At 46.7% G+C, this 22,163-nt stretch overlaps 1 protein-coding gene across 7 annotated transcripts in view; it reads right to left on the bottom strand.

Annotated features, from left to right (window-relative positions):
• Positions 1 to 22,163, bottom strand: part of ELFN1 (extracellular leucine rich repeat and fibronectin type III domain containing 1) — a 269,308-nt gene that overhangs the window by 51,188 nt on the left and 195,957 nt on the right. The window contains exon 1 of one of the 7 annotated variants that reach the window (XM_083585664.1): positions 10,337 to 10,540. The exons of the other annotated variants lie outside the window; for them this stretch is intronic. The gene's annotated coding sequence lies outside the window, so the exon portion shown is untranslated. Of the gene's footprint in view, positions 1 to 10,336; positions 10,541 to 22,163 lie in introns of those variants that run through there. 7 annotated transcript variants of the gene reach the window in all.

The following is a 22,163-nucleotide window of genomic DNA, read 5'->3' as shown; positions in this document are numbered from 1 at the left end:
AACCCAGCCCTCAAAGAAACAGAGCTGAAGCGAGAGAAACTGAGGCAGCTGCATGAATTCTGACAGTGACTGGTGACTTAAACTGACACGGCCATTACAGGAGAGCAGGTGTGTGGTCCTGGAATTCTGACTGACGGGGACAGATCGCTGCTGTGAAAAATCTCCTCACCCTCCTGGAGATCTGACTGACACCAACCCTGACAGGATGTGACTGCGAGGAACCTGGTCCCCACACGCAATCCTGATGGATCTCGACGGGTGCTACTGTAGGGAATGCACCCTCTTGAGTGACACTTATGGCATGTTGCTCAGAGGGCACTAAGTACCATTCAGTTCTGACAGAAAGGGGGCTACCACGAAGAGATTTGCCCTCGTGCCTCTTTTGTGCCATAGAAGTCAAAGGGGAGTGTGTGATTGGAACTGACTTCGCCTCTTTCTTAATAGCCCTGCCTTGGATTTGTTTGTGAACAAAGAGATGGAACCGACCCACCGGCTTTTGTATATTTGATTGACGCAGCTGACACTCAGAACACACAGTGCAAACACAGGTAATGGTGCCATTCAACAAAGCTGATGGCCAGAGGATTCAAGACGGAGAAAAGGGAGCATTTGCTTCACAACATTGCTTAACCTCTGGAACCTCTGGAACTCTCTGCTACTTGAAGTGTTGACGGCCACTCATTAGCTGACTTTGAAGAGGGACCAGACCATGGCAGAGGAGGCTGTCAGTGGCTACTAGGCATGATGGCTATTGTTGATCCCATCCAAATCACTGTTCTTCAGTCTGGGGTCCCCAGATGTGGGTGGACTACAACTCCCATCATCCTTGACCATTTGGCTAAGCTGGCTGTGGATGATGGGACTCGTAGTCCACCGACATCTTGGTCACATGAGGTGTTGAGAACGTAAGAAGACCCTGGCTTCTGGATCAGGCCAAAGCTTCATCCAGCCCATCTCTTAGAGATGCCCCTTCTGGGAAGCCCTCCAGCAGAACATAAGCACAACAGCACTCAACCCACTTGGTATTTCTGGCAACTGGTATTTGGAACCATACCATCTCCAACAATGCAGGTAAAATATAGCTATCATGGCTAAGAGACACTCTTCAAGTGTCCTGATTTTCCAGGGACAAGCCAGGAATTACAAAAGCCACCCCGGTTTCTGATTTGATCCCGGAATGCCCCAGGTTTCTCTGTTTCCTACCCTCCATGTCTTGGAGAAGAATTAAAAGTGCTGAGGAGATCAGGAATTCCCCCTGTCCTTTTTGGAAACGGGAGCCTTTGCTCTTGTTATGTACTCTGTTGGTGGGTGCAAAAACAGAGTCCTGTTCACACTGAAAATAAAATACCTGCATCAAATGAAGGAAATGGCATATACTGGCATACAAAGCCCATCCTATAATTTTGGAGGAAAATGTTACCAATTGACTTCAAATTCTTTCATTGCAATGCTTCAGCAGTCAGCCATTTTTTTTGGAAATGCGGGGAATGTTTATTCCTTTATTGTAAATGGAGCCTTATACTGCCTACTCAGAAGTAAATCCCACTGTATTCCATGGAGCTTACTCCCAGGTAACTGGGTGAATGCTGTGCAGCCTTACGCTGCAATCCTAAGCATTTTTACTTGGAGGTAAGTCCCACTAAGTTAATCCCTTCCCTCACTTTTTTTTTTACAACAATCCTGCGAGGTAGGTTCGGAGGATAGGTTGTAATTGGCTAGAGGTGACCAATGTAGGTATGCAGAAGAACATCCCTATTTTCACTGGAGAAATGTTGAAGAGTATGTGGTACAGTCGTACCTTGGATCCCGAACGCCTTGGCTCCCGAACAAATCAGCTCCTTAACGATCGAAACCCGGAAGTGAGTGTTCTGGTTTTTGAACGATTTTCGGAAGCTGAACATTCGGTGTGGCTTCTGCAGCTTCTGACTGGCTGCAGGAGCTCGCTGCAGCCAATCAGAAGCTGTGCTTGGTTTTGGAAGTCAAATGGACTTCTGGAACAGATTCCGTATGACTTCCAAGGTACGACTGTAGTCTCATTTCTTTCATTTATGAATCACTTCCCAGGAAACATCCTGAAGCCGTTAACAATGAAGCACATTGAACACATCAATAAAAGCATCAACTATAAAAATGTATATAAAAACAAGCTCAAATTCAATGCCGACTGGGATAAGAATCTCCACTTAATATGTCTAATTCTCTGTGGGTTGTCTAACGGAAAGAGGAAACCTAGAAATAGATCTGGATATAGAAAGAAGGTGGAAATAAGAACCGACTAAGAACACCATTTTTTAAATAATAATAATAATAATAATAATAATAATAATAATAATAATAATAATAGAGACATCACCTTGCCAACAAAGGTCCGTATAGTTAAAGCTATGGTTTTCCCAGTAGTGATGTATGGAAGTGAGAGCTGGACCAGAAAGAAGGCTGATCGCCGAAGAATTGATGCTTTTGAATTATGGTGCTGGAGGAGACTCTTGAGAGTCCCATGGACTGCAAGAAGATCAAACCTCTCCATTCTGAAGGAAATCAGCCCTGAGTGCTCACTGGAAGGACAGATCGAGAAGCTGAGTCTCCAATACTTTGGCCACCTCATGAGAAGAGAAGACTCCCTGGAAAAGACCCTGATGTTGGGAAAGATGGAGGGCACAAAGAGAAGGGAATGACAGAGGGTGAGATGGTTGGATAGTGTTCTCGAAGCAACTAACATGAGTTTGACCAAACTGTGGGAGGCAGTGGAAGACAGGAGTGCCTGGCGTGCTCTGCTCCAGGGGGTCACGAAGAGTTGGACACGACTAAATGACTAAACAACAACAACAAAGAGCGCCATTGCATCAAACCAAAGAACAGAAGACGTGCCTTCTGTACCAGGCCAGTGGCCCATTTAGTCCAGCATCCTGTTCTCACAGTGGCCAACCAGGTGCCTCTTTTGGAAAACCTGCAAACAGGACCAGAGCACAAGAGCAGCTCTCCCCACCCTTGTACTTCCCAGCAGATGGCCTTCAGAAGCATTAAAGAGCATGGAAGCAGAACATCGCCATCATGGCTAATAGCCATTGATAGCATTATCCTCCCTGACAACATATAATCATAGTTGGAAGGGACCCCAAGGGCCATCTAGTCCAACCCCCTGCAAAAACCTAAACCGCTTCTGGCACAACAGAAACCAGAGCACACAAAAACACCATTTATCTTCGCACCACAGTGGTACCTATTTATCTACTTGCACTGGCATGCTTTAGAACTGCTAGGTAGGCAGGAGCTGGGACAGAGCAATGGGAGCTCACCCCATTGCGGGGATTCGAACCGCTGACCTACTGATGGGCAAGCCCAAGAGGCTCAGTGGTATAGACCGCAGCAGCACTCACATCCGGTGAACTATGTGCTGTGTGAAGAAGTACTGAAGAAGAATGTAAGAAGAGCCTGTAGCTAGATCAGGCCAATGGCCTATCTAGTCCAGCCCCCTGTTCTCCCAGTGGCTAACCTGATGCCTCTGGGAAGCCCCACAAACATCTCATGAAAGATACAATGCTCTCCTACTTGTACCGGAAGCAATCAGTATTCAGAGGCAGACTGCTGTACACAGCAGAGGTAGTGCATAGCCATCATGGCTTGCAGTGACTGATAGCCTGATCATCAATGTGTCTAAACCCCCTTCTAAAGCCATCCAAGTTGTAGGCCATGACTACATCTTCTAGGACCAGATTCCATAGTTTAACTCAGCACTCTATGAAGACGTCCTTCCTTTCATCTGTCTTGAATTTCCCTTCATTCGGCTTCAGTCAATGGCCCCTGGTTCTAGTATTCAATGACGGCTGGTGTGGTGTATTGTTTGGAGTGTCGGACGAGGACTTGGGAGTGACCAGGATTCAAATCCTCACTTGGCCATGAAGCCAACATGACCTTGCAAGCCAGCCATTGCCTCTCAGCCTAAGCTACCTCACAGGGTTGTTATGCGGATTAAACGAGGAAGAAGAGAACCATGTACAGAACCTCAAACTCCTTGGAGAAAATGGTGGGATATCAAGGAAACAAACAAACAAACAAGAGGGAGGGAGGGAGAAGGGGGAAAAACATGACTCCATCCACTTTCTGCACAAGAAAGGTCATGTTCCAGCTGAGAATTAAGTGGGCGTAAGCTTGCTGAAACCAACAGGCTTGGAAGTGCCTTGGATCGTGGCCCAAGTGTGAATGAGGGAGAGAGGAGGCAGAACTGCAGTGAAAGGAGGAATAAAAAGGGAAATCAATTTTGTAGCAAATGTATTATGCAGGAGTGCCATGCCTTTTGCCTCCTGGCATGGCTTAATATCCATAAATCAAAGAGGAAGGAACTCTTTTTAATGTAGGATATGGAGGCCGGTCCTTAGAAAATTGCTCAAGGGGTATTAATAAGGAGAACAAGCTCGGAACGGCTCCAAATGAATTGGCTCCAGACACCAGGGGATTCTGTGAATGTTCCATTGTAAGCTAAAATACCCTTTGATTGCAAGGAAATTTACAGGGTAGGATGGATTTAATCCCAGGGAACCCAGGACTGAGAGACAAAGATCCTAGCCGAGGCTGGCTTCTGAACTTGTGAGTCTGAATCCTCCTACTTCTCTGTAGACCCAAAGTCCTCTTGGCCTCATAACCAACTCCCCGGCTGCCTCTTATGCTTTGATCACCCTCCCTGAACATCTAAGTAGCATCACCTCAATCTCTCTCCCTCCCTCCCTTCATCCCTCCCTCCCTTCAAAGCTTCTTAAAAAATTTCATCCAAGGTGTAAGCACCCACCACAAAAAGTTGCAGTGGGGAGTGCTTCTGGTCAGTTTTCCAGCCAGCCAGCCAGCCAGCTAGCTATGCCCTTTTTCAAGATACTCCATTCCCTTCCACCTCCCCTTTAATTTCCCATTCTCCCACTCACCCACCAACACATGTTCAGAATTCTGTGGCCACTGAGCACGCTCAGCCCTCATTGGGCTGTTTGAGTCCCCACTCTTTAAATATTTTTCTACTTCTGCCAGCCTTGAGGTTTGCTCAAATGCACTGAGGTTTGCCCAAACAATTTCCCTCGTTTTTTCCCCTCACGGCAATCCTGTGTGGCAGGAGAGAGAATGCCTGTCCCAAGATTGCCCAGTGAGGTAGGGATTTGAACCCAGGTCTCACAGGTTCTAGCCTAACAGCTCCACCATGCTGGGAGGTAGGTGCCCTCTGAGCCTGGCATTTCCCCAAGCCTGGTCCACCCCCCCCCCGTCTCCCCTGAGTTGCCTTCCTCTAAGTCCACCCCTACTCACGTTTCCCCATGCTGATATTTTGATTGCGTGCTGATTTATTTCAATTTGATTGATTAATCAATTAATCAGTTAAACAGATGATTAATCAACCGCAGGACCATTAATCACCAATTGACAGTGCTATTATAATTCTTTGTGGCTGCTATAGAAAAATGAAATATTTAAGATCGAATTATGCCAAAACGGCTTTTTAGTCCACTTCACTTTGAGAGTAGCTTAATGGGTAGAGTTTTCGTTCTAAAGTTTCTGGTTTTGCTTTTTGAAAATGTCAGAGATTTAATAATGTTGTCAGCCCTGGTTGGAGGATGTTCTGAAGTTTGTCAGGCCCTCAGATGCTCCTTCCAATCCTCCCAGCTGCACAGGGACGTAATTTTACATCACCCGGCTTCATCCATTAAAATCCTCGTGCATATTCAAGGAGCCAGAGCAGGCCTCTTTGCAGCTGCTGGACTGGGTGCAGGCGTGCTTTGGTCCCCCTCCTCCCCAAATAAAAGCGGCTTGAAAACAACCCTTATTGGAAGCAGCCATTTAAAAACAACTTAGACCTTTGGGATCCCGTAAACATGGACTAGCTGGAAGGTTTCCAACAACCTCCCTCCCGCTTCCCTGTTCTTTTCAGTTTCCCCCAATATTTCAAGCTGAAATCTGAACTAGAGGATATTTCTGCACAGCTCTGTAGATTTACAAGAGAATTTCAACGAGTTCTGTGTTTTAGATCAAAGTAGCCAAGCCGGAGGCTGGCAAAAGGAGGACACAGATGGAAGGTGGCTTGATGGCTAATAGGCTGAGTGGAATTAATAAGAAAGTCCCGGGTTCAAATGTCAAGCTCCTTAGGCAAGGTGCAGTTCTCAGGGCCTCAGTTTCCCCAATCTGTGATATGGGAATAAAAAGACGACTGACCGACCTTGCATGGATTAGAAGATGATGCATAGGACAAGCTCTGAGTCCAGATATTTCTGGGTCACCACCATTTACAGTTTCTGGAAGATGACAGTCCCCTCACCCCTCATTCCAGAGAAATATAATTCAATGGGTTTCTTCCAAGGAAGGCACTGAATTGCACAAAGCATTTAAAGCAGCGGTCAGCTAATTTTTTCAGCAGGGGGCCAGTCCACTGTCTCTCAGACCTTGTGGGGGGCCGGACTATATATTTTTTTTGGGGGGGGATGAACGAATTCCTATGCCCCACAAATAACCCAGAGATGCATTTTAAATAAAAGGACACATTCTACTCATGTAAAAACACGCTGACTCCTGGACCGTCTGCGGGCCGGATTTAGGCGGTGATTGGGCCGGATCTGGCCCCTAGGCCTTAGTTTGCCTACCCATGATTTAAAGCTTGGCCACAGTACATTATGCATTCGACATTTTAAGACTGGACTACTGCAATGCGCTATTTGTGGGGCTTCCCTTGCGCTTGATCTGGAAGCTGTGGTTAGTGCAGAATGCTGCAGCATAATTGCTGACGGCCGTGAGGCCTTCTCAGCAGATCTGCACTGATTGCTGATATGCTACAGAGCCCAGTTCAAGGCGTTACTGTATATAAAGCAATGAGCAAACAGACCAGTTCATAGAATCATAGAATTATAGAGTTGGAAGAGACCACAAGGGCCATCGAGTCCAACCCCCTGCCAAGCAGGAAACACCATCAGAGCACTCCTGACATATGGTTGTCAAGCCTCTGCTTAAAGACCTCCAAAGATGGAGACTCCACCACACTCCTTGGCAGCAAATTCCACTGTCGAACAGCTCTTACTGTCAGGAAGTTCTTCCTAATGTTTAGGTGGAATCTTCTTTCTTGTAGTTTGGATCCATTGCTCCGTGTCCGCTTCTCTGGAGCAGCAGAAAACAACCTTTCTCCCTCCTCTATGTGACATCCTTTTATATATTTGAACATGGCTATCATATCACCCCTTAACCTCCTCTTCTCCAGGCTAAACATGCCCAGCTCCCTTAGCCGTTCCTCATAAGGCATCGTTTCCAGGCCTTTGACCATTTTGGTTGCCCTCCTCTGGACACGTTCCAGTTTGTCAGTGTCCTTCTTGAACTGTGGTGCCCAGAACTGGACACAGTACTCCAGGTGAGGTCTGACCAGAGCAGAATACAGTGGCACTATTACTTCCCTTGATCTAGATGCTATACTCCTATTGATGCAGCCCAGAATTGCATTGGCTTTTTTAGCTGCTGCGTCACACTGTTGGCTCATGTCAAGTTTGTGGTCAACCAAGACTCCTAGATCCTTTTCACATGTACTGCTCTCAAGCCAGGTGTCACCCATTTTGTATTTGTGCCTCTCATTTTTTTTGCCCAAGTGCAATACTTTACATTTCTCCCTGTTAAAATTCATCTTGTTTGTTTTGGCCCAGTTCTCTAATCTGTCAAGGTCGTTTTGAAGTGTCATTCTGTCCTCTGGGGTGTTAGCCACCCCTCCCAGTTTGGTGTCATCTGCAAATTTGATCAGGATGCCCTTGAGTCCATCATCCAAGTCGTTGATAAAGATGTTGAATAAGACCGGGCCCAAGACAGAACCCTGTGGCACCCCACTAGTCACTCTTCTCCAGGATGAAGAGTTTACCAATGAGATTGCCTTGCCCCAGATCCGCCCACTCGACCTCTGTGTTCTGTAGAACTGGCATTGATACAGGGGCCACAAAATACCCATGCTGCATTTCAAAGAACTGAATACTTTAGTGTGGCAGCAAATAAACTTCAGAACTCCCTGCCTATTGAGATCAAACAGGCGCCTTCACTGTACTCTTTCCGGCACCTGCTAAAAACATTTTTGTTTCGACAAGCCAACCCAGGTATCTAGAATGTTGATGTGATTTCACAGAACCACAGAATTGTAGCTGGAAGGGACCCCGAGGGTCATCCAGTCCAGCCCCCTAGGCGTGCCATACGTCAGGAAAATCCCTGACATGTCCTGACATGGTGTCAAGGGGGAATTTCCCTGAACTGGCAAAATGTCAGGGAAAACACGGATGGAAAAAGCAGCAGGGGAAAAAGCTCAATTCTGGTGGTTTTCTTTTAAAAAAGCGAAACAACTTTGTGGGTGTCAGGAATTTTACTTTTTGAAATATGGCAACCCTATGTAAACCACTTTTAGGGTTTGTAGTTTTGGCGATCAGGGAGTGTGCGAATTTAAGAAATATAGAAACTACAGACACACTTAAAAATAATAATTATAGCCATCACGGTTTTGTAACCAGGCTGCTCCAGTGCCTTTGGGGCTGTGAGTTGTGCCTCACTGGGTGGATTTTGAGCAGGCAAGGAGATCAAGCAAACCCAGTGCCAAAGAGGGATTCCTGGCACTTAATGCACAGAGAGGAGGACAAATGACCTCCCTGCCCCTTCCCTCGCGAAAGTCTGAAATTATGAAATTATAGGCCTTAACTTCAGCGCCAGGCCAAGAGGCAAGAGATTCGCAGCACCAAGAGCTGGAAGGAAACAAATCCAACAATATTCTCCACTCAGATAGTTAATATCTTATCTTCCCTGCTTGTTACAGACCAGAATCCGATGTAACTGTCACAGGGAGAGCACAATTTATTCTGCCTTTCCTTCGGAGCGTGTGTTATCGCCCCATGCTGATAGTTGACAGGCAATAGGAAATGGGCTTTTTCTTTCCCCCATCCCTCTGCTTTGTGCAGCGAGATGGAAGTTGGCTAGCTGTGGCTCAAGGTCTAGATGTGAAGGTTGTTGTCAGATGGGGAATGGAGGCCTGGGCTCCGCAGGGGTGAAAGGAGGCTTTGAGGGAACAATCCCTTCTTCTCCGCTCTCCTTAGGTGCTCTCAGACATTATCAACTGGGAAGTATCAAGCCTTGATTAACATCGGTCCAGAATAGCAGTTTTGAAACACCCCCGGCGATAACAGCTAACTTTGGAAGTTAAAAAATAATAATAATTCTGTAAAATGCTAAAGAAGCTCAAGGCTGGTTCAAAATATTATTTAGTTGTTGCTTTTCCATCCCACAGGGCTCAAGGTGGCAGGAAGAATTCTCCCTGTTCCTCACAACAACCTTGCAAGGTAGGTTGGGCTGTGAGGCAGTGACTGGTCACCGTCTTTTGGTGATCCATTTTCAGGTGGCAAAACTAAGAGGGGGGAGTATTGCAGTGATTTGGGGAAGCAGGGGAGAAAATGGGGTGACCATTCTACCAAAGATCTTCAGAAGGTATACATTGTGCCCCCCCCCATTTATCACCACAACAACCCTGTGGTCAGGTGCAGAGAAGCTTGCTGGTGCAACAGGCTAATAATAATAATAATAATAATAATAATAATAATAATAATAATAATAATAATAATTATTATTTATACCCCGCCCATCTGGCCAGGTTTCCCCAGCCACTCTGGGCGGCTTCCAACAAAATATTAAAACACAATAGTCTGTTAAACATTAAAAGCTTCCCTAAACAGGGCTGCCTTCAGATGTCTTCTAAAAGTCTTTTAGGGTGTGTCGTTTTAGCAGGCGAAACTGAATTTTCGCAAACTTCTTTGTGATTGGTCAGCATTTACCTTAGTAAGTCTTTGTTTGTACATAAACTGCTTTTGGAAAACCAAATAGTTTTAATTTTACCTTCTGAAAATGTCACGTAATAATAATAATAATAATATCACCCCAAGTAACTTGCCAACAATTCCCACGATGTCTGTGCCATTTTACACACACTTTATTCACCAAGCAAAACTAAATTATATTAATTTAACCAAAATTAAATCTTTTGAATTCCCATGTCGTTTTACAACTTTTCAGCACCCATCCTTTCAACAATCAACCCTCCATCCCAGGGAACTCTGGGAAATGTGGCTCTGTGAGGGGAATGCACAACTCTGCACAACCTTAACAAGCTACACTTCCCAGAATCCTTTGGGGCAAGCCGTGGCTGTTTAATGCGGTATCATAGCACTTCAACTGTCTGCTGCGAATGTGGCCTCTGTCTGGTTCCTTTGTACAAAAAGGGCAATGAACCCTGGGATTTTCTTAATCGTATTTAGCTAATTTCTCATAAAATAAGGAGGGGAGTAATGGAGAAGCCAGAAATCTCCCTGACCTCTTCCCTTCAGGATCATCTCCTCTCCAGCTCCCTTTTCACCGTTCTCCTGCCTTGCGCCACTTCCTGCCAATCACCGCCCGGGTTCTCCGTCTTGCCGCTGCCTCTATTCCCTGGGCCGCCTCCCTCCATACGCGCTGACCCACTTTAACTGTCAGATTTACAGCCGAGCAGTTCACTGGCGGGGAGAAGATGGATTCGCAGAATAAATTTTACAGAGCAAGGGGAGCCAGCCGTAGAGGAAAGAGCTGAAACGGTGCGCACTTGTGTCTGAGAGAGAGAGGCACATATGCACACACACACACACACAGAGAGAAGGAGGATGACATCAGAAGAGAACAAGGAAGCAATAGAGGCTGGGAGATGAAGGGGACATGCAGCTGTCGAGATGCACGGGAGGCGGGCAAAAGAGAGAAGGAAAGCGGAGTTGGAGAGCATCACTCAAGAGACCAGAAAGAAGGCAGGCAGGGGGAAATCTTATCTGAACAGCAATGCCTGCAGCTTCAGGGGAGACATGCAATTGATGGAGGAATGGGTTTTCTCTTTCGGCGGAAACAGGAAGATACAGTGGTACCTCAGGTTAAGTACTTAATTCGTTCCGGAGGTCCATACTTAACCTGAAACTGTTCTTAACCTGAAGCTCCACTTTAGCTAATGGGGCCTCCCGCTGCCGCCGTGCAGCCGGAGCATGATTTCTGTTCTCATCCTGAAGCAAAGTTCTTAACCTGAAGCACTATTTCTGGGTTAGCGGAGTCTGTAACCTGAAGCGTATGTAACCTGAAGCGTATGTAACCCGAGGTACCACTGTAGAAAATTGGCCCATCTAGCTTAGCATTGCAAACACTGACTGGCAGCAGCTCTCCAGGGTTTCAGACAGGGGTCTCTCCTAGCCCTAACACAGAAAAGCCACTGGGGACTGGACCAGGGTCCTTCTGTCTGCAAAGCAAATCCTCCACCACAAGGGATATCAGAAGGCATCCATTTCCATTCCAAACCATGTTCATCGCATGGAGCGGCGCTTCCATTCTGCTGCAGTTTGGCTTCTGACAAAAACCTTATTCGTCCCTCCGTCCACTGTGGCAGAATATTATGCAATCGCTTATGCAATTAATGACATGCTTGCTGGTACATTATTCCATGCCGTTCATTTTGATGCAAAGGAAACAGAATGGAGAAATAAAACCATAATCAATTACGTGTCGTTTGCGGACAGAAAGCAACGGTGAAGAATGATCATAGCATCTGGATTGATTTCCGTTCCAGACATGGGGCAAAGAAGCGAACACGTACAATGCCCACTCCCATTTCTGTTGGAATTCTCCAGTATACCTATCTGCTGCTCACTCCCCTTGTGGGCTTTATGAGCTCTTCAGAGTACGGATATAGCTCCTGGAAAGTTTGAGAGGCAGTATGGTATAATGGTCACAGCATCAGACCAGGACCTGGGAGACCAGAGTTCAAATTCCCACTCTGCCATGGAGCTCACTGGGTAACCATTCACTGTCTCTCGACCTAGCCTACCTCACAGGGTTGTTGTGAGGGTAACATGAGGAGCAGGAGAACTATTTTGCTACCTTGAGCTCCTTGGAGGAATGGCGGAAGGTAAATACAGTCGTACCTTGGCTCCCAAATGCCGCAAACCTGGAAGTGATTGTTCCGGTTTGCGAATGTTCTTTTGGAACCCGAATGTCCGACGGCGCTTCCTTGGCTTCTGATTGGCTGCAGGAGCTTCCTGCAGCTGATCAGAAGGCATGATTTGGTTTTTGAACGTTTTGGAAGTCGGGCGGACTTCCAGAATGGATTCCATTTCACTTTCAGGGTTTGATTGTAAATAAATTGAAAGGAGATGAAATATTCAAGCAGATCTACCGTGCGTAATTCGCACAGGTTGCAGGATTGAGATTCTCTTGGACCAGATTTTGGGTTGTACTGGCAAAGCGTTTCACTTTCCCTTTTATTGTGGAGTACCTAATCGCTCATCCAAAGTGGGTGTGACTGTTAGTCTGCACAAAAAAGGCTTTTCATCTCATGTCCACATATCAATTGGTCATTGCTCAATCCATGGATCCAAGGTCAAGCCGATGGGGCTTGAGGTCTCTAAACCAGGGGTCAGCAAACTGACTGCGCCTCGGGGCGGTGTCTCCAGCACCGATAACACGGCGGGCCAGAGGTGGGGGAGCGCGTGCCCATATGTGTGCGCACATGCTATTTCCGGCACACTTCCCGTTTGGAGGAGCACCGGAAATAGCTTGTGCACATGTGCACAGGCCTCCTGTGACCCGGATGTGCACCAGAAATAATGCTTGCGCATGCACACAATGCTTGCACATGTGCATAAGCAATTTCCGGTGCTCCTCCAACCTGGAAGTAGGCAACCACGCAGCGCAGCACCGGTAAGAGCGGGCGGTGGCAGCGGGCGGCGGGGGTTGCTGCGAGCCGGATAAACGAATCCCTCGGGTCTTATCTGGCCCGCCGGCCTTAGTTTGGGGACTCCAGCTCTAAGCCCTGGGAAGAGGCCAGCCAGCCAAGCCTCTCTCCCTGCCCTCTTCATTTCCCTTGGGAAAAAGCATCTGCCCGGTGTTTTGCTACCAACTTCGCCAGAGTTTGCTCCTGAGAGCCAGTGTGGTGTAGTGGTTAAGAGCGGTAGTCTCCTAATCTGGGGAACCGGGTTCGCGTCTCCGCTCCTCCACCTGCAGCTGCTGGGTGACCTTGGGCCAGTCACACTTCTTTGAAGTCTCTCAGCCCCACTCACCTCACAGAGTGTTTGTTGTGGGGGAGGAAGGGAAAGGAGAATGTTAGCCCCTTTGAGACTCCTTAAAGGGAGTGAAAGGCGGGATATCAAATCCAAACTCTTCTTCTTCTTCTCCTTCTGTGGTCCAGTCCCTGTAAACAACAACAACGTCTCCTGGCCCCAGAAGGAGTCTCTGCTCCGCTGGATGGAAGCTGTAAGATGTGCCTGGGGAACTTTTATTAGCTCAAGGGCTGGCTGCAATCTCCATAGCTGTCAACGTTTCCCTTATTCCAAATTCCCTTATTCCAAATAGGATTCCTGCCTGTTTGCTTGCCTGCCTGTGGTGGGTGGGGCCAGAGGCAAAACTGGGTGGGGCAATGAATATGACCCCAAGCCTGTGTACATAGATATCATAGAATTGTAGCGTTGGAAGGGACCCTGAGGATCATCTAGTCCAACCCCCTGCAATGCAGGGGTCTTTTTGCTCCAGGTGGGGCTTGAACCCATGACTGAGCCATCCCAGAGGCAGAAAATGCCAGACGTTCAACCCCAGCTCTCTAACACGAGTTGCATGGGATGAACTAGGGGGGAATCCATCCCGATGACGGGTGCCTGGCCTCCCTCGCAGGGCTGTTGCTGTGAGGCCAGGCTCTTTGGAAGAGGAGCGGAACTACGAGTGCAATAAACCCACTTCATCCACGAGCCGCTTTGCAAGTCTGGTCACATCAGCTTCGGCATGCAAATGGGGAATCGCGCTGGCTGAGCCACAGTCAAAAACAAACCGAGGTTCTCAAAGGTGCCAAATATGAAAGAGATGAATGAGATGAGAGGATTTGAGAATGCAAATGCTCGCAGAGTGAAAACACCCCATTAGGATCTATGAACAGAGAGCAGAGGAGACTTTGCCAGTGATCTAATTTGCACAGCAAGTGTAGAGCGACACTATATTTAAATCTTAAAGATGAGCAGAGGGTGGTTTTTTCCCCACCCCCACTCCCTTTAATTAAATGGATGTGAATTTAAATGGGTTTTGTTTGTAAGCGGCTAGGATGCAGGTCTCAGCTGCTGGGTCAACACCTGAGCTAAGGGGTGCAATTGCACCACAAGCTCCACAACCATCTTGGGGGGGGGGACGGCGGGGGGAGAGACCCGCTCAGAACCCACTACAGTTTGTTTCAACATCAAGTTAAAGCAATTTTAATGGCAGGCAGCTTGGGGGCCCGTCTGCCGCTGCTTAGTCTGCAGCCAGCCCATCAAATAAAGTGCAGATTGAATTATAATAATATAGTAGGAGATCACTTTATTTGATGGGTTGAATCCGGACTAAGTAAGCGACGCTTCTGGAATCATGGTTGTAGTCCCACCGATTTCATTTTGAACTAAGTGCATCTAATGTAGTCTGGATTTATACCTGTTTATATTTTGCTACCTTGTAGATCAGGGGGTGGGAAATCTCAGCCCTGAGGGCTGAATGCAGCACTGGATTTATGTATAAGCTAAACAAGCTATAGCTTAGGGCCCCACTCTCTTGGGGGCCCCCAAAAAAATTAAAGGGGAAAAAAAGATAAAAAACAAATAAAATAAAACCTACATACAGTTAGAGCTTAATAATTATTTCACTCTTAATACACTTCTTCACTATTAATATACTTCTTAATTGTATTTCAGTTCAACAATTACTTTGATAAAATACATACTTTGTTATGTGCAAATGGCTTTTGATACCTGTTAGGTCCACAAATTACCATATAGCATATATTCAATGCAAAAAACAGCGACAATTTGTTGTTGACGAAGGAGAGCTAGACATATATAGGGTCCCATTACCTTCAGTAGCTTAAAAGGTAAAGGGACCCCTGACCATTAGGTCCAGTCGTAGCCGACTCTGGGGTTGCGGTGCTCATCTTGCTTTAATGGCCGAGGGAGCCGGCGTACAGCTTCTGGGTCATGTGGCCAGCATGACTAAGCCGCTTCTGGTGAACCAGAGCAGCGCACAGAAACGCCGTTTACCTTTCTGCTGGAGCGGTACCTATTTATCTACTTGCACTTTGACGTCCTTTCGAACTGCTAGGTTGGCAGGAGCAGGGACCGAGGAACGGGCCTCATCAAACCTAAATCTGGCCCTGGCTGAATGCAGCACCAAATGCCATGCTATCTGGCCCCCAGGACCCCAGCCCCAGGTCCTCACCACCCTCAAATTTCTACCCCAGGCTGGAATGCCTCCTTGAACTGGAATCATGGCTCTTTTCCCTCCTGGAGGGATGTGAGAGTGCTCTGGTGCGTGTGAAGAGTCCTCTGGCCTTTGCGCAGCTGAAATATCGCCTACTGTAGTCATGCTTAGGGTTGCCAAGTCGACAGCATCCAAGACCCTGAGACTTCAGGGCTCAAATCTAAGACTTAGGGGTGGAGCCTGATGATGTAATGGGTGGACCCTGGTGATGTCATTAAGCATGACACGTGAAGCATTATCTGCGGCGGCTGAGAGCACGTCATTCAAATAGAACACCCACAAAGTCTGTTGCACGTTGCCGGTTGGAAATCAAGATGGAAACCTTCGCTAAAGCGGGAGCTCCCAGGTGCAGTTGATGTGAGGGGACGATTCCTTCTCACATGTTTAGGGAGCCTGGATAGGGAATATCCCACGGAGGACCTTACTGTCTTCAAACAAAAACATCTTGGAGGTCCCGGGCTACAGGGAGGTTAGGCTGGCTTCAACCAGAGCCAGGGCTTTTTCAGCTGTGGCTCCAATCTGGTGGAATGCTTTGTCACAAGAGACTAGGGCCCTGCGGGACTGGACATCTTTTTTTTTTTTAATAAATATTTATTCAATTTTTCCAATTTTATACAAACACAAAAAGAAAAAGAAAAATAATAAAAACAAATCAATTTCAATATCAATTTTTCAATAGCATGTTTCTTTGACTTCCTCATACCTCCCCTTCTTGCTTTCTATTTCGAATTGTTAATCCAGCAAATCCTAATCTCTTAACATTCCTTTTATCTAACACCCTTTTTTCCCCCAATCAACTTTTTAAAAATTTTATAACTTAAACAATATTAATCCCAGTTCTTTTTATCATAACAGCTAGAGACCACATAAGTTCAATCCAACATCTTTCAAAGTTCATTAAGGGACTTGACATCTTTCTGCAGGGCCTGAAAGACAGAGCTGTTCCGCCAGGCCTTTGGCCAAGGCACAGTCTGACCCCCTCCTTTGGCAATCCTCATAGAACTCTAGCCCAATGGTTGCCATTAATCTGATTTGAATTAATTTTATAATGAAATGATTTTAGAATGTTGTATTTACTTTACTGTTGTTAGCCGCTCTGAGCCCGGCTTTGGCTGGGGAGGGCAGGATATAAATAAAATTTTATTATTATTATTAATATTCAGGATAGCCTACTGCAGCCGTTGTCAACCTGTGGATCCCCAGATGTTGTTGGACTACAACTCCCATCATCCCTGAGCTCCGGCCTTGCTAGCTAAGGGTGATGGGAGTTGTAGTTCAACAACATCTGGGGACCCACAGGTTGAGAAAGGCTGGCCTACTGGCTTCAGAAGGGTTTCAGTGCTCTCTGGCCAAGCGCCTCCTGAGCCGAGGCAGATTTAGGGATGTGCAACCGGTTCCCGCGCACTAGGCACTGAGCTGAGGGGTGCGCTGCAACTGTGACACAGTGCATGTGCAGCATGGAAAGCAAGAGGGTGCTAGATTTTGACCCTGCACAGGGGCGCTGCTGAAATCTGAAAGACCCAAGTCTGCCCCTCTCATGAGAAATCTATTGTACAAAGAGGAGAGCCTAGGCTGGTGGTTTTCAATGAGGACATCCCTGGGGAGTTTGTGCTATAATTTGCAGGCAGTTCCTGCCAGGCTGAAGCTTGCAGGCTGCGTGCACAGTCTCTTTGATAAAATCTCTTTTATTTGAGGCACTCTCGCCCACCTGGAGATTCCAGCTCTCCCTCTGGCCCCCTGGAGGAGGTCAGGCAAACCCGGGGACTTCAGGTCAGCCCTGGAGCTCTGCCAATCCTAGCCTGCTGCACGAACCGCAGCTTCCAGGCCAGCCACAAGGGAAGATGGACACAGAGGGCTCTACATCGATCCTACTTTGGCGCTGCCAACTGCGGTGGTCAAGCCGTGCGCTTTTACGAACCTTCGCAAAATTCATCTGTTGGGATTCCCAGCGTTGAGCACGTTGGGGATATTGGCTGCAAGGGGGTTGCTCTCCCTAGTGAAGTGTAAGGGAGCGTTTGCAGGTAGGTGGCAGGATTAAAGTGTTATTCCTTGTAAGCCGTAATCTAAAAGAGCTCACTCTGACTCTCTCGGGCAACCCAGGGTCAGGCGGCTGAGGATCGTGGGAGGAGAATCAGGTCACTAGATATTATGAGGCAGGAGCAAAGGAGTGCTGTTCCTGGCAGAGAGCAGAGGAGTTAGCAGCTAAATTGCAGGAAATGTGCAAATGTTTGCGAGTGTGTGTGTGTGTGTGTGTTCATTTTCTCTAATTAATTTCAATACTGCCCTCCTTAATGAATGGTAGCAGGGCAGCTGACTCACAGAAAGCCGATATGAAATGTACAATGCTCCTAACACTTCTGTGCTTTTTTCCCTGATTCACGTTTGACTGACAGACTCTTGGTAGAGAAAACTGTTATTTTCATAAATACGTTGGAGGGTGAGATGCACTTTGTTTTGAAGGGCTTCCGCTCGGATTGTGATTCTCCCACCTGGAAGGCTGAGCGGAAACAAGCCAACAAAAACCCCTTTGTTGAAATGTGGCTCTTTATCTCGTGGAAAATGCTAAACGAATTAAAACCCTGCGCCCCGGCAATTTTATTTGAGAGCCAACAAAAACAAAGAGAGGATTTCTGACCCCAGCCGAAATCACGTTCATTTGCATAATTTATCCAGTTTGCATAATTTATTCTCCATTTTATTTTACAAGTTGCATAATTTATGATCAGTGGCGTAGCGGTAAATTCCGATTCCCCCTCTCCTCTCCCACGCAATTGGCTGCGATGTGCTCTCGGTGCCTTCCACAGACTTCTCTCTTAGGCATCTCCTGTTAATTTCTAGATTGCATTGATCAGTAGTGTTTTGATTTCGGAATTTTTATTCGTACTCCACATTTTCATTTTATTTGCATCCCAGCCTTGTGATTTTACGGCTCTTCCCTTTGCAAAACCACTTACAGACCACCCATAGTCCATAGACAGATTCAATAAATGTTGACGTCCCCTAATTTTGAAGTCGGCAAGAGTCCTCTGATTTTTTAGGAACAGCATGACAGCAATCCTATGCAAAGCCATCTGGGAATAAAGCCCTATTTGATGCCAGAGATGCTTGCTTCTGACTGCATTAGGTAAAACACATTGAGCTTTAACAAAGATCTTCAGCTGGCTGAAACCTTGAGCTTTTAATCAGAAATGCAAACAATACTGCAAAGAAGTGTTGCAGTTTAAATTCCTAGTGTGAACAAGGAAGCCCATCAAAGGAAACCGAGAGTTCATCCATACTTCTGCTTGGCCTGTGCCTAGAAATTTAATTTAATTGATCATGATTATAATAGAAAGCTTCATTGACTATGCAAAAGCCTTTGACTGTGTCGACCAAACTATGGCAAGTTCTTAAAGAAATGGGAGTGCCTGATCACCTCATCTGTCTCCTGAGAAATCTCTATGTGGGACAAGAAGCTACAGTTAGAACTGGATATGGAACAACTGATTGGTTCAAAATTAGGAAAGGAGTACGACAAGGCTGTATATTGTCTTCCTGGTTATTTAACTTATATGCAGAATTCATCATGCGAAAGGCTGGGCTGGATGAATCCCTAGCCGGAATTAAGATTGCTGGAAGAAATATCAACAACCTCAGATATGCAGATGACACAACCTTGATGGCAGAAAGTGAGGAGGAATTAAAGAACCTTTTATTGAGGGTGAAAGAGGAGAGCGCAAAATATGGTCTGAAGCTCAACATCAAAAAAACAACAACGAAGATCATGGCCACTGGTCCCATCACCTCCTGGCAAATAGAAGGGGAAGAAATGGAGGCAGTGAGAGATTTTACTTTCTTGGGCTCCATGATCACTGCAGATGGTGACAGCAGCCACGAAATTAAGAGACGCCTGCTTTTTGGGAGGAAAGCAATGACCAACCTAGACAGCATCTTAAAAAGCAGAGACATCACCTTGCCAACAAAGGTCCGTATAGTTAAAGCTATGGTTTTCCCAGTAGTGATGTATGGAAGTGAGAGCTGGACCATAAAGAAGGCTGATCGCCGAAGAATTGATGCTTTTGAATTATGGTGCTGGAGGAGACTCTTGAGAGTCCCATGGACTGCAAGAAGATCAAACCTCTCCATTCTGAAGGAAATCAACCCTGAGTGCTCACTGGAAGGACAGATCGTGAAGCTGAGGCTCCAATACTTTGGCCACCTCATGAGAAGAGAAGACTCCCTGGAAAAGACCCTGATGTTGGGAAAGATGGAGGGCACAAGGAGAAGGGGACGATAGAGGACAAGATGGTTGGATGGTGTCTTCGAAGCTACAAACATGAGCCTGACCAAACTGCGGGAGGCAGTGGAAGACAGGAGTGCCTGGCGTGCTCTGGTCCATGGGGTCACGAAGAGTCGGACACGACTAAACGACTAAACAACAACAAATAATAGAAAGTATAGGTATAGTGCTTTTTAGGCATGGGTCCGAGTGGTTTTTCATTTGTCCTGCCACTTTCCCCAAGAAAACTTGTTTATTGCTGAATCGGAACAAACATCAATCCGTAGGAACATCGATGGATGTTTGTTCTGATTCAGCAGTAAAGAGCGGGTTTTCCTGGGGGGGAGTGGCAAGTGTGGGGTGTGATATGTAAGTAGCACTCAAGTACAACATTCCTTTTTTTATTAAATATTAATTGGGTTTTATAACAAATAAAGATGCAAATCTCATTCATCAAGATATATACAAATGTTCTGCCTCTCATCCTTCGGACTTCCCTCAACTCCCCCTCTACTGAGTTATTTGGTTTTGTTTATTGTATCCTGCTTTGTATCAAAGTAAATTCCTTTATCATTCTCTAAAATGTCTGTTACTCAAGTACAACATTCCTTGTTTTCCTAGAGTGGACATGTGGGGGAATGTTTGGTCCGGCCAGTCAAAAACTTCCTGTTTCTTCCTGGGCTGGGACATACTTCCTTTGCATGTGACTAGAGGTGGGCGTGACCTTACCTGTCCAGGTAACAAAAGGGACAAGGCACGCAGCACTCTGTCTCTCTCTTTTTGACTTCCTCCGACGTTGGAGCAGCTTTTAGCTAGAGATGCTTTATTGGCTTCCATCCAACAGAGGACACTGGGATTATCCACATATGGGATAGCTCCACATGTATATAATTTGTAACTAAGTCTGCCTTCAGGGATCCATCTGTGAACTGATGTGAGTAAACTACTTTTATATACTTTACACAAGATTGTGGTGTGCTTATTCTTTTAAGAGGGATATAAGGGAACTTACCAGGAACCTGATAGTGAGAGGCCTGCAACCAGCTACCCACTGTGTGTTTAAAAGGGGAATGTGAAACTGCTAAGTAAAGGAACTTGCTAGCGTAAGTTAGGAAGGATATTAATAAACAATATATCCTCTCCTGCCTCCCTGAACATTCCCACAGCAAGACAAGCGGAAATGTGGAAGAGTGCTGAAAGGTCAGGAGTTGAACCCGGGATTTCACTCACAGACCACCTGGGCTTCATTCAGTCCTGAGCTGTTGCCAGGGCTGATCTGCAAGAGACAAGTCAAGGAGTCTGAGCTGAGACAAGCACACCAGAGACTGGGAGGTTGCTGCTGCTCAGCAAAGTCCCAGCCTTTCACAGCTGTGGACCTCCAAAGAAGCTGAATGCTAGCAGATTCAGGGCACACTAAGTGCATCTTCACACAGTGCATAGCTGAACTACGGAACTCCTTGCCACAGGAGGCAGTCGTGGCCGCCAACTTGCCATTTAAAGAGGCTTACACAGATTCCTGGAGGAGATGGCTAATCAGCGACTCCCAGGCATGGTGGTTACGTTCATCCGCTGCTGTTAGAGGCGCAGTCTATGGATGCCACTGGATGGGAACCGGTGGGGAGAGTTGCTGTTGATCTCAGGTCCTTCATATGGGCTTCCCACAGGCATCTTGCCCACAGGCAAGTGAGGAGATTTCACCCCTCCCATATCCAAGAATCTCATGATGATCTCTGCTGATTCTCCAGAGAGGAGGGGCAGTGTTCTGCTCTCTATTTATTCTGCTCCAGCACCACATTGAAGAGTCAGTCAGTCAGTGTGTTGGAGAGAGAGAGACTGAGTGTTAGAGAGAGATTGTGTTATAGATAAGGTTGCTGCTAAGAGCAGCTGCAGGCACTCAGTGCGGTTCAGCATTCATTTATGCTTAGACCTGTTTAGCTCTGTATATAGTTGTGTATTATAGTTGTAGTTATAGAATAAAGAAGATATTCTACAGAGCTGCTCTCCGAGTTGTTTATATGCTCTGCTAGACTCTGCTAGACTCTGCTGTGCAACGACTGTCTTCTTGTTGGAGTGAATCCGGTGCTCACAACTCGAAGCTGTGAGTCCACAGCACTTTGACCTGTTCCTGTGCAGAAGGTGGTCTCTGGAAGTGCTACCCAGCTCGCCTAGCCCATTCGGGGCTGAAGTGTATGAGTCCAGTTGGTGGCACTGGCTCAAGGGCGATGCTAACTGCAAGAACAGGATGGGCCACGGGCCTGATCCAACAGGGCTCGTCTTACATTGTTTCTGTCCAGGAGGGCCCAGTGGTCAGCCAAGGTGGGCAAGGCCAGACCAGAGCATGGGAACGCATCACTGCCAGGAAGGTGCCCAACTGAGTTTCAGGGAGCTCATCGCTCAGGGCAGCTGCACAAAGACGTTTCCCTGCTCTAACCCCCGGCAGCTTTGACCATGATGGTCCTTCTCCTCTGCCTGGCCTGCTGCCCTTACTAAGCCTCCAAGCAAGCTGATATCTGCCTTCCCATTAGTTCTCTTAAAAACATACCCAGTTATTTAAACAAGCAAAGAAAATACTGCACATCATAACAGCATAACCACAGCTGTTGTGTTA

This window comes from Podarcis filfolensis (genome assembly GCF_964270895.1).
Source record: "Podarcis filfolensis genome assembly, chromosome: 14".
Lineage (NCBI taxonomy): Eukaryota > Metazoa > Chordata > Lepidosauria > Squamata > Lacertidae > Podarcis > Podarcis filfolensis.
Note: the sequence above shows the minus strand (reverse complement) of the source record. Positions and strands in the feature narration are given on the sequence as shown.